Source organism: Vicugna pacos, chromosome X, assembly GCF_048564905.1.
Source record: "Vicugna pacos chromosome X, VicPac4, whole genome shotgun sequence".
Lineage (NCBI taxonomy): Eukaryota > Metazoa > Chordata > Mammalia > Artiodactyla > Camelidae > Vicugna > Vicugna pacos.
In genome coordinates, this window is record NC_133023.1 from 111,309,021 (window position 1) to 111,319,663 (window position 10,643).

A 10,643-nucleotide genomic window follows, 5' to 3' on the forward strand; every position below is an offset into this window, starting at 1 on the left:
GTTAAACTCGTTGGGAGAGGACCTGGATTGGCGCAGCTCAGGTCAGGTGACCCCATATTAGTCAGTCAATCATCTCTGTTCTGGGAGGCGGGGCCTGATTCCTGACCCGCCCAGAGGCCCCGAGTTGAGAGAGGGTTATGCGTGAGAGGGTTGTGCTCGGGCACCAGCCCCGCCCTCCTTCCTTCCCTTGCGGGGAAAGCGAGGCACAGTGCCTCTCCCTGTGGCCTGGGACTGCCTGGCCAGCCTTTCTGCCAGAAAGCACAGAGAACTAATGCCCAAATTGATGGGCTGCGCCTCAGAGGGTGAGAACTTAAAGAACGAGTAGTCACTGGATGACAAAAAGCCCTCAGACATTAGTCCGCCCTGGGGCTATGCTGTGTTAAACAAGGGGTCGAGTCTCCACCGAGACAGGAAAAATGGATTCTGGCCTCTGTCCAGTAAAGCCAGCATAAAATTTACACTGGCATTTAGCAAAAGGATCCTAAAGGAGAAGATTTTCACCCTCTAAAAAAAAAAAACCTGACCTACCCATCGCAAGCATAAAGGTAATAGAATTTGTTTACAACCCTCTCCCGGACTCCCGACTCCACCCCTTCCCTAATGTTTCCTTTTGTCTTCTGCGTTGTTTACCACCTTTTGGAATACAATGTGTTTTATTCGTATGTTGTTTTTTAAATTGTCCATCTCCCACGGTAGAAAAATATATATTCCAGGATGGCAAAAATCTTTATTTGTTCATTAATGTATCCTAAGTGCCTATAGTAATGCCTGGTTCACTGGATATTTGAATATTTGTTAAATTAATTTTTCTCCAGCCACACAAGCCTCTTTTTTGTTCCTCTAACACTAAGTCATCCAGCATGTTCCCATATCACGTTTTCATGTAAAAGCCTGCTCCTAGATAGCCCTATAACCACCTTCCTTACTAAATTCACATCTCTGGTCACCTTATCAGACTAGTCTTACTTTTCTTCATCACACTTAGCATTTGATCACAGCTTTTATTTGTTTCGCTTTTCTTTAGTTTTGTTTTTTTCTATTTTCTTCCTTAAACATTTCTTTCTAATACTCTAATTGCAGGTAAAGAAGTAGTCCCACCAGGACTCTTAATTTTTGCAGTACAACGTCATCTTTCAGTAGATGGGATAATGGCATCAAATATCTTAAGATTGGATCCCTGGCTTTATGGCTTTACTACTTAGCATCTACATGACCTTGGCCAGGCACATTAACTTTTTCAAGATTTCATCATCCATCTTCAAAATGACAATGACAATTGATGTGACCTCTCAAGTCTCTTGATGGGGCTTCATTCAGAGAATGCATAGAGAGGACTTAGTAGAACACTTGATAGTGTTGACAAATGGATGATTATGATAATTATCATTGACTGTAGGTTATCAGATTGAATGTCAAGAGATCTAGGGTTCTTCCTAATCTCTATTTCTTAAAAATATTTTGTGATTTCCAAGAAGACACCTTAAACCACACTATGCTTTAAATTGTGCTTCAGTCAAAAGGAATACTGAGCCCTGTCAATACTATTTACCATAAGCAGTTTAAGGACACTATAAGTCTTTAACTCACCATGAACCCAGTATCACTTTTTCAATGGGTAAAGGCCAATTAAAGTGCTTAGGGTGTCCAGAAAAACAATTCTAAAGAACCCCAGGCAAGGACAGTGCAAATCCTGTTCTCCCTTCCTCAAAGGACAAGACATTAGCCCAACCTAGTGTCAGGTTCTGCCTAGACAATTCCAAACAGAAAATAATTGAGAGGTTGGATCGGAGTGCCATTTGTACAGACAGAAACTGGGCAGGGTGCAATGATACTGTGCTCAGCATCCTTCTCTAGGTGGACTATTGCTTGCTGAAAATCAGAACAGCAGAAACTTTTCAAATGGATAATTTTAAGCTCATTTTTTCCTCTCATATTCCCTAAAAGAATTTTGAAAACAGCCTTCTCATATTTTTGTGAAGGGAAAGCCCAGCTGGGCTAACAAGCTAAGTCACAAATCTAAGTGCAACAAGTGTCGGATTACTGATCTGAGTTCTGCTGGGCTAACTCATAAATCTGAAGTTTAGTGTCAGTCTATTGGGCTAACGAGCTCAGTCACAAATCTAAGTGTGATAAGTGTCGGTTTACTGATATAAGTTCTGCCGGGCTAACTTGTAAATCTAAAGTTTAGTGTCAGTTTACTGGGCTAACAAGCTAACTCGTAAATCCAAGCTCAACAAGTGTCAGTAACGTGATCTGTTCCAAATTGATAAGCTCCAGTGTACTGATTCCTTGCTTTTTGTTGTTTGAACCTTATTGGCTAATAGCCCCATACTTGTAATTAACCCTATAAAACCTCATGTGCACGTCTTGGAGGTGCTCAGAGCTTCGGAGCAGAAGCCCCTCTGAGCCCGCCGGCGTAATAAATCTGAGTACTCCAACCCTCCGAGTGGTGCTTGTTTCTTGGCTGGCCTGTCATTTCCGTAACATTTCTGGAGGCCCCAGCGAGATACAACCACGCCGGCCCCTTGAGCCGCTGGACTGGTAGCTCCGGCCCACCGGGGGACGGGACTCCGGCAGCGAACGAGGAGGCGCCACCCGACGGTATTCCGGGTTCTCTTTCATGACGGCAACTCGGCCCCCCGGGTGGCTGGGCTACAACCAGAGCCAGACTCCGTGGAGGGACGGACAGACTCACCAGGTGGCCGTCCGGACAAGGTAGGATCCCCCGGGAGGAATCAGGTCCTGTCCCATTGGACAGAAGAGGAGGCTGATCCCCTCCTACAGGAAATAGGATATTGGTATTGGTGGGAGGAATGTTGTTAACCTCTGTGTGTGTGTGTGTGTGTGAGTGAATGAGCGGCCTGTGAAGCATGCGATCAGGCTCGAGTTTGTAGCTCCACGGCATTCTGCTACGGAGTTCGAGTGAGTCCCAACCTGCGGTTCCGTGGTGACCTCATACGGCTCAGGGCGGTATCGGTCCCTCAGGGTCCCGATCGGAGTCAGCGGCTTATACTGACCCGCCAAAGCTAAGAGGCACCTTCGTCCCCGCGAGGGGAGCGGCCAGGCGGACGCAACGAAAACCCTCCCTTGTCTTGTCTGCGACACCGGCACAGGGTGGCTACACTGGGAGGGAAAAGGACATAGCCAATGAGTCAACGCCCCTGTGCCCTTGGAGGCTAGGATGCTATTTCTTTGAGAAAGTCTCCTACCTGACTCTGTCACAGAACACCCGAGACTTATTGTTCCCCTACTGAACTGACCCAAGTAGTGCCCCTTTTGCCTAGCCCCAGACACCCAGGACGTAAGTTTAGAAGACGAATTCCTTCAGGACCGGGCTTGCCCAGCCCTGGAGGTCCCTTTTCTAGTCCATTTGTTTTGCCATCTGCCGTCAGTCCCACGCCCCTGATACGTTAGTTCAGAATATAGAGAGGATTTAATGAAGAAAGTCCCTGAAACTGCTTGAGGCCTTGAGATCCAGAGACATCAGCTGAGACTGGAACCCAGAGTCCCTGACCAAGTTAGCCTTAAAACAACTCATAGACCCAGCAAGAGAGCAGTCTCTCTGGGAACTCCGGTGTTTTGAAGAGTGAAGAAGAAAAAGATATAAAGGTTACCTTCCCAAACATCTAAAGCAACAGAACTATTATCCTTAAATATCTAAAAGAATGGGAGGCTCTAAGTCAAAACCCACCACTCTAGACTGCATGATTAAGAATTTCAAAAAGGGGTTCTCAGGAGACTATGGAATTCGAATGACCCCTGGCAGGCTGCGCACTTTGTGTGAGCTTGAATGGACTGCCTTTGGAGTCGGGTGGCCCTCAGGAGGAACTCTGGACCTAGCAACAGTGCGAGCAGTCTATCAAATAATCACTGGAACCCCAGGCCACCCAGATCAATTCCCTTACATTGACTCCTGGCTGAATATCGCCCAGACTCTACCCCCATGGATTCGGTTTTGCTCAAATGGACCTGGACAATGCAAGATATTAGCAGCTCAGCCAGTCCAGGCCAAAAAGACAGACAGAAAAAAACCGATTTTCCAGGGAGACGCAGAAGACGAGATATGCCTGCCCCCTCCATATGCCCCCAAGGCACAAACACCTCCAGTCCCATTGGAGACACCACCACCCTCTGTGTCAACACCTCCCCAACCTGAGGACCCAGAGGCAGAACTCAGCCCCCAGCCTGAGCCGGTAGGAAGGAGACTCCGCTCAGCACAAGCCGTGAAGCCAGCACCACCGGCCCTCCAAATGCCGCTGCGGGAGACACAAGGGCCACAGCAAGTTGGGGAAGACGGGACTGTTCAGCCTGGGCACCCCGTACTCTACTACCAACCCTTTAGCACCACAGACCTTCTCAATTGGCGCCATCACACTCCTTCCTACTCTGAAAAGCCGCAGGCTATGATTGACCTCATAGAGTCTATCTTCCATTCTCACCGGCCCACCTGGGAAGATGTCCGCCAGCTGCTTCTGACTCTTTTCAATACAGAGGAGAGGAGACGCATTCTCACTGAAGCACGAAAATGGCTGCAGGGCCGAGCCCCTGGGGACACAATGGATGTTGAGGCGTGGGCCCTGACACGTGCCCCTGACACCAGACCAGATTGGGACTTTAACACTCAAGAAGGAAGAGAAGCACTACGTGAGTACCGGGAGGCCATCCTACAAGGGCTAAAAGCAGGAGCCAAGAAGCCAACTAACATGTCTAAAACGACCACAGTGACCCAGAGGCCAGACGAAACCCCCACTGACTTCTATGAGAGACTGTGTGAAGCATTCCGAGTCTACACTCCTTTTGATCCTGAGGCCCAAGAAAACCAACGGATGGTCAACGCTGCCTTCGTAGCCCAATTATACCCAGATATACGCCGGAAACTCCAAAAACTGGATGGATTCGCAGGGATGAACGCTACACAGCTGCTGGAAGTAGCAAACAAAGTTTTTGTAAACCGAGAACGGGAAGCCCAACGAGAAGCAGACCAGCGAATGAAGCAGAAAGCCGCGCTCCTTGCAGCAGCCCTGGGGAAAACAGGCTTCAGCCAGAACCCTGCATCACCCCGGAAGAGGGGACCCCAACCATGGATGCCCCTGGGCCGAGACCAATGTGCATACTGCCGGGAGACTGGGCACTGGAAGAACGAGTGCCCAAACAGAAAGGATGGAAAGAGAGCACTCCCTAAAAGGCCTACTTATCAGCTGGAGCCACCAGCCAGTAATCACATCGGACTGGCTGGGGTTAACTCAGAATAGGAGAGACCGGGCTCCCTGCCCCTGGGCCCCCGGGAGCCCAAGGTCAAGATGTTTATAGGGGGCCAACCAATGACTTTTATGGTAGACACAGGAGCAGAGTATTCTGTGGTGACCCAACCTGTAGCCCCCCTGACCAAAAAAAAAGGCGACTATTATTGGGGCTACTGGGGACTCAACTGCCCGCCATTTCTGCCAACCACGATCCTGTCAAGTAGGGGGCCATCTAGTGACACATGAATTTTTATATTTGCCTGAATGCCCAATACCATTGCTTGGAAGAGACCTTCTGTCTAAATCGGGGGCACAAATTACCTTTGTCCCCGGGAAACAGGCACATCTGACCCTACAGGGAGAGTCTATGATTCTAGCCATCTCAGTTCCCCGAGAAGAAGAGTGGCGTCTGTATGAGAGCAGAGAACTCCAGGAAAATCCTTGCAAACTCCTGGAAGAGTTTCCATTAGTCTGGGCTGAAAATGGACCACCAGGCTTGGCACATAATCAGGCACCACTGGTGATTGACCTCAAACCTGGAGCCAGCCCAGTCAGACAGAAGCAATATCCCATGCCTCGAGAGGCCCACCTAGGAATCCAGAAGCATATACAGCGCCTCAGACAAGAGGGAATCCTAACTGAGTGCAGATCTCCCTGGAACACACCGTTGCTCCCAGTGAAGAAAGCAGAAGGAACAGATTATAGGCCAGTGCAGGACTTACGAAAAGTAAATGAAGTAGTCACTACAATACATTCAGCAGTGCCAAATCCATACACTCTTCTGGGCCTCATTCCGGCAGATGCCAAATGGTTTACATGCCTAGACCTTAAAGATGCTTTCTTCTGTCTTCGACTCTCACCTGTGAGCCAGCCCATATTCGCATTTGAATGGGAGGATCCCCATACAGGAGGAAAAACTCAACTGACATGGACACGTCTCCCCCAAGGCTTTAAAAACTCACCCACCTTGTTCGGAGAGGCACTAGCCGCAGACCTTGTAAAATTCCCTGGGGAAACATTGAACTGTACTCTGCTCCAGTATGTGGATGACTTGCTGTTAGCCAGCCCCAGTGAAGAGGACTGTTGGAAAGGAACTCGAGCCCTCCTAGGGTTACTCCAAACAACTGGGTACAAGGTCTCATGGAAAAAGGTCCAGATCTGCAAAAAGACAGTCAAATACTTGGGATTTATTATCTCAGAGGGACACCGAGCCCTAGGACCAGAACGAAAACAAGTTATTTGTGCCATACCCAGACCGGAAACAAAAAGGAAACTGAGAGAGTTCCTGGGCGCAGCTGGGTTTTGCCGGATCTGGATCCCCGGATTTTCAAGAATAGCCAAGCCCCTCTACGAAGCAACTGCTGGATCAGGAAAAGAAACCCTCAAATGGGAAACTAAACAAGAAAATGCCTTTAGGCAATTAAAGGAACTACTAACCCAAGCCCCAGCACTAGGCTTACCAGATGTAACACGAGAGTTTAATCTGTTTGTACATGAAAGAGACCAAACTGCTCTTGGAGTCCTAACTCAGAATGTGGGGCCATGGCAGCGCCCTGTGGCTTATTTATCTAAAAGACTGGACCCTGTAGCATCAGGATGGCCACCCTGTTTACGGGCCCTCGCTGCCACAGCCCTCCTGGTCAATGAGGCAAACAAACTCACACTGGGACAGACTTTAAATGTAAAAGTGCCCCATTCTGTGGTGGCCCTGATGAATGGCCCAGGTTACAAATGGATAACTAACACAAGGATGACCCACTACCAGGGGCTTCTATGTGAAAATCCAAGAGTCCGTCTAGAGACTGTGCAAACCTTAAACCCAGCCACATATTTGCCTGAAGGGGAAGGGCAGCCTGACCACAACTGCGAAGAAATCATTGAAGAGGTGTATGCAAGCAGGCCTGATCTAACCGACAAGCCCCTGCAAAACCCAGACCTGGAACTTTTCACAGACGGCAGCAGTTAGATGCAAGATGGACAACGGCGAGCAGGTTACGCTGTAACAACAACCCGAGAGGTAATAAAGGCAGAGTCCCTTCCCCCAGGATGGTCTGCTCAGCGAGCAGAGATCTGGGCACTGGTCCAGGCACTAAGGGAAGGGAAAGGAAAACGAGTCAATATATACACTGATTCCAAATATGCATTTGCAACCTTGCATGTACATGGAGCCATCTATAAGGAGAGAGGACTTTTGACTGCTGGGGGAAAAGAAATCAAAAACAAAGAAGAAATTTTACAGTTACTGGAGGCAGTATGGGATCCAAAGGAAGTGGCCGTTATTCACTGTAAGGGACATCAAAGAGGAAATGACCCTGTGAGCCAGGGGAACAGGCTAGCTGATCAAAAGGCAAGAGAAGCAGCCGCCTGGGAACACTCAGTAATTAAAGTTATGGCAGCGCCAGAGCTACCCACTGCCCCAGAATATAGTCATGATGAAAACAAGTGGGCACAGGCTGAACGAGGAGAGAAAAGAAAGGACGGATGGTGGATCATGACGGATGGAAGGGTTTTCATCCCAGAACGACTAGCTTATCGTTTAGTCCAACAACAGCACGAAGCCACACATATGGGAAAAACAGCTTTAGAGGCCCTCTTAAAGCGATATTTCCTAATTTCTCGTCTCCCTACTCTATGTGCATCAGTTTCCCAACGCTGCTTGCTCTGTGCACAAAACAATCCAAAACAAGGGCTCACTGGGCCAATGGGAATACAACGATGTAGATTGGCTCCCTTTGAAGATTTAGAAGTGGACTTTACTGAACTTGGGCCCAGTAAGGGATATAAGTACCTGCTGGTTTTCGTCTGCACCTTCACAGGGTGGGTAGAGGCCTACCCCACCAGGACAGAGAAAGCAAGGGAAGTGACAAAGGCTCTTCTCAGGGATGTTATCCCTCGATTTGGAATGCCTACCTCCATCGGGTCTGACAATGGACCCGCCTTTGTGTCAGAAATTGTACAGCAAGTGGCAAAGGCACTGAGCATCCGCTGGAACCTACACACAGCATACCGGCCTCAAAGCTCAGGGAAAGTAGAACAAATGAACAGAACTCTAAAACAAATTATAGCTAAAATCAGCCAAGAAACCCAGCTTCCCTGGGTGGACATTCTACCCCTGGCTCTGTTGCGAATTAGATGCACCCCAAGATTTAATATTGGGTACTCTCCCTTTGAAATCCTCTATGGGCGACCACCACCTTTAGTCAGGATGAGAAACCCCACCCCAGAAATAGGAAATCTAGGGCTCCACCAACAACTGTTGGGACTAGGAAAAGTACTACGAGAAGTTTGGGGTTGGGTGATAGAGAAAACCCCCATTTCATTAGGGGTTCAAGTGCATCCCCATAAACCAGGTGACCAGGTATGGGTGAAGGATTGGAAAAAGGAACCTCTCAAACCAACATGGAAGGGACCATATTTAGTGGTATTAACTACTCCTACAGCTGTTAAAGTTGCAGGAATCGTCCCTTGGATCCACCACTCCAGAGTCAAGAGAGCAACTGCACCTCAGACAGAGGGTCCCTGGAAAATTGAGAGTGTCCCAGGAGACCCGCTCAAGATCAAGATCAAGAGGGACCAGAAAAGGATCGACGAGCCCTGCTCTAGCCACACCCGGAAGCTGGCTAGTCAACGCACGGCCGAAGCTTGAGGAAAGCCCAACGCAGCTGTTAAATATATTTCTTTTGTGCTCCCTTGCCTCTTTCCTTGTTTTCTATACCAGTCTGTGTACTAGCAGTGGGGCTAGCTAGCGCCACCCCACCTGACTGGAACATAGGCCATAAAATCCTGATAGCTATTTTATATCTTCTTATAATTAGTGCCATCACCGCAGCATCATGTCTAAGATAATCATAAGGCTGATGTTACTAATGCTAATGTCCTCACTCTCCTTGGCTGTACAGTGCACCTGCATGGAACCGGGTGACAGGTGGTCCATATACCGGCCTGTATTTTCAGCTTATACTTATCAGCCGAGTCAATGCTATGACTCCGCTTCAGAGTGCACATATCAGGGAAAATCCTACTGGATTGGCACAATTAAGGCTTATTATGTATCTAGCATCAAATGCTATGGCACACCCGGCAAGCTGGTGTGCTGGACCAAGCAAACACATTATGGGATGAGTGATGGAGGGGGCGTACAGGACCAGGCACGCCGGCAAGCAGTCCAACAAGCAGTCCAGAGGCAACACCGGAAGTTATTACCTACCCGGAAGCCAATAAAACTTCCATCTTTAGCCGAGCCTCGGGATCTGGATCCACAAATAAATGGGCTGTTAGCCGCAGTCCATGGGATTCTCAATCATTCCAATCCAGACCTGGCTAAAGATTGCTGGCTATGCTTGCGTCCTGGCCCCATCCAGCACCTGGCTTTACCTCTGACAAACCTCACTAAGACTTTCACCACAACTCATAGCGATGCCGTTTCTACCACTAGGAGTTCCAGGCTGAACTGGGTACAGCTCGCCTACAAGGCACCAGAATGTTATTTCAACAATGGAACTAATCCTTTAGAGGGCAATCTAACTATAAATCAATGTATTAAAACCTCTCACTGTATGGGTCTAGGGTGCCAACCCACACAAAGATGGTGTTCTAATAACGGGACTTATTTTGTATGTGGTGAATTTGCCTACCGGTGCCTCCCTGCCAGATGGGCAGGGTTATGTGCTTTGGCTTATCTCACTCCCCGAATGGACATTATGCCTAATAATCAAAGTCTGCCCATCCCTGTCATAACTCACCAGCATCCACGGAGAATAAAACGAGCTATACAATTGATCCCCTTGCTAGTGGGGCTCGGAGTGGCAGCAGGGGTAGGGACAGGAATCGGGGGCATCGCCTCTTCCTCTTATTACTATTATCAGCTTACAGGTGAATTCAGCCACGATCTCCAACAAATAGCAGAAACCCTGGGAACTCTGCAGAATCAGATTGACTCTCTCGCCGAGGTGGTCTTACAAAACAGGAGGGGTCTGGACTTACTCACGGCCAAAGAGGGGGGACTATGCCTCTTTCTAAATGAAGAGTGTTGTTTTTATGCCAATCAATCAGGAATTGTCAGAGGGATGGTTCAAGAGTTACAAGACCGGGTGGAAAAAAGAAAACATATTTTAGATAAGAGCCCATGGACAGGCCCCTGGGGCTGGACCTCCTGGCTGGCACCGTTCATAGGTCCCTTACTCCTGATTTTTGCAGTTCTGCTGTTTGGGCCCTGTGTCCTAAACTTCCTGACCCGCTTTGTCAGTGAGCGGATAGAGGCTATAAAACTTCAGATGTTAGCCTCCAATTATGAGCCCCTGCAACAGGTAAATGATGATGCTTACTCCAACAAGGGTTGTGAAAGCATCAAGAGGGGGGAATGTGAAGGGAAAGCCCAGCTGGGCTAACAAGCTAAGTCAC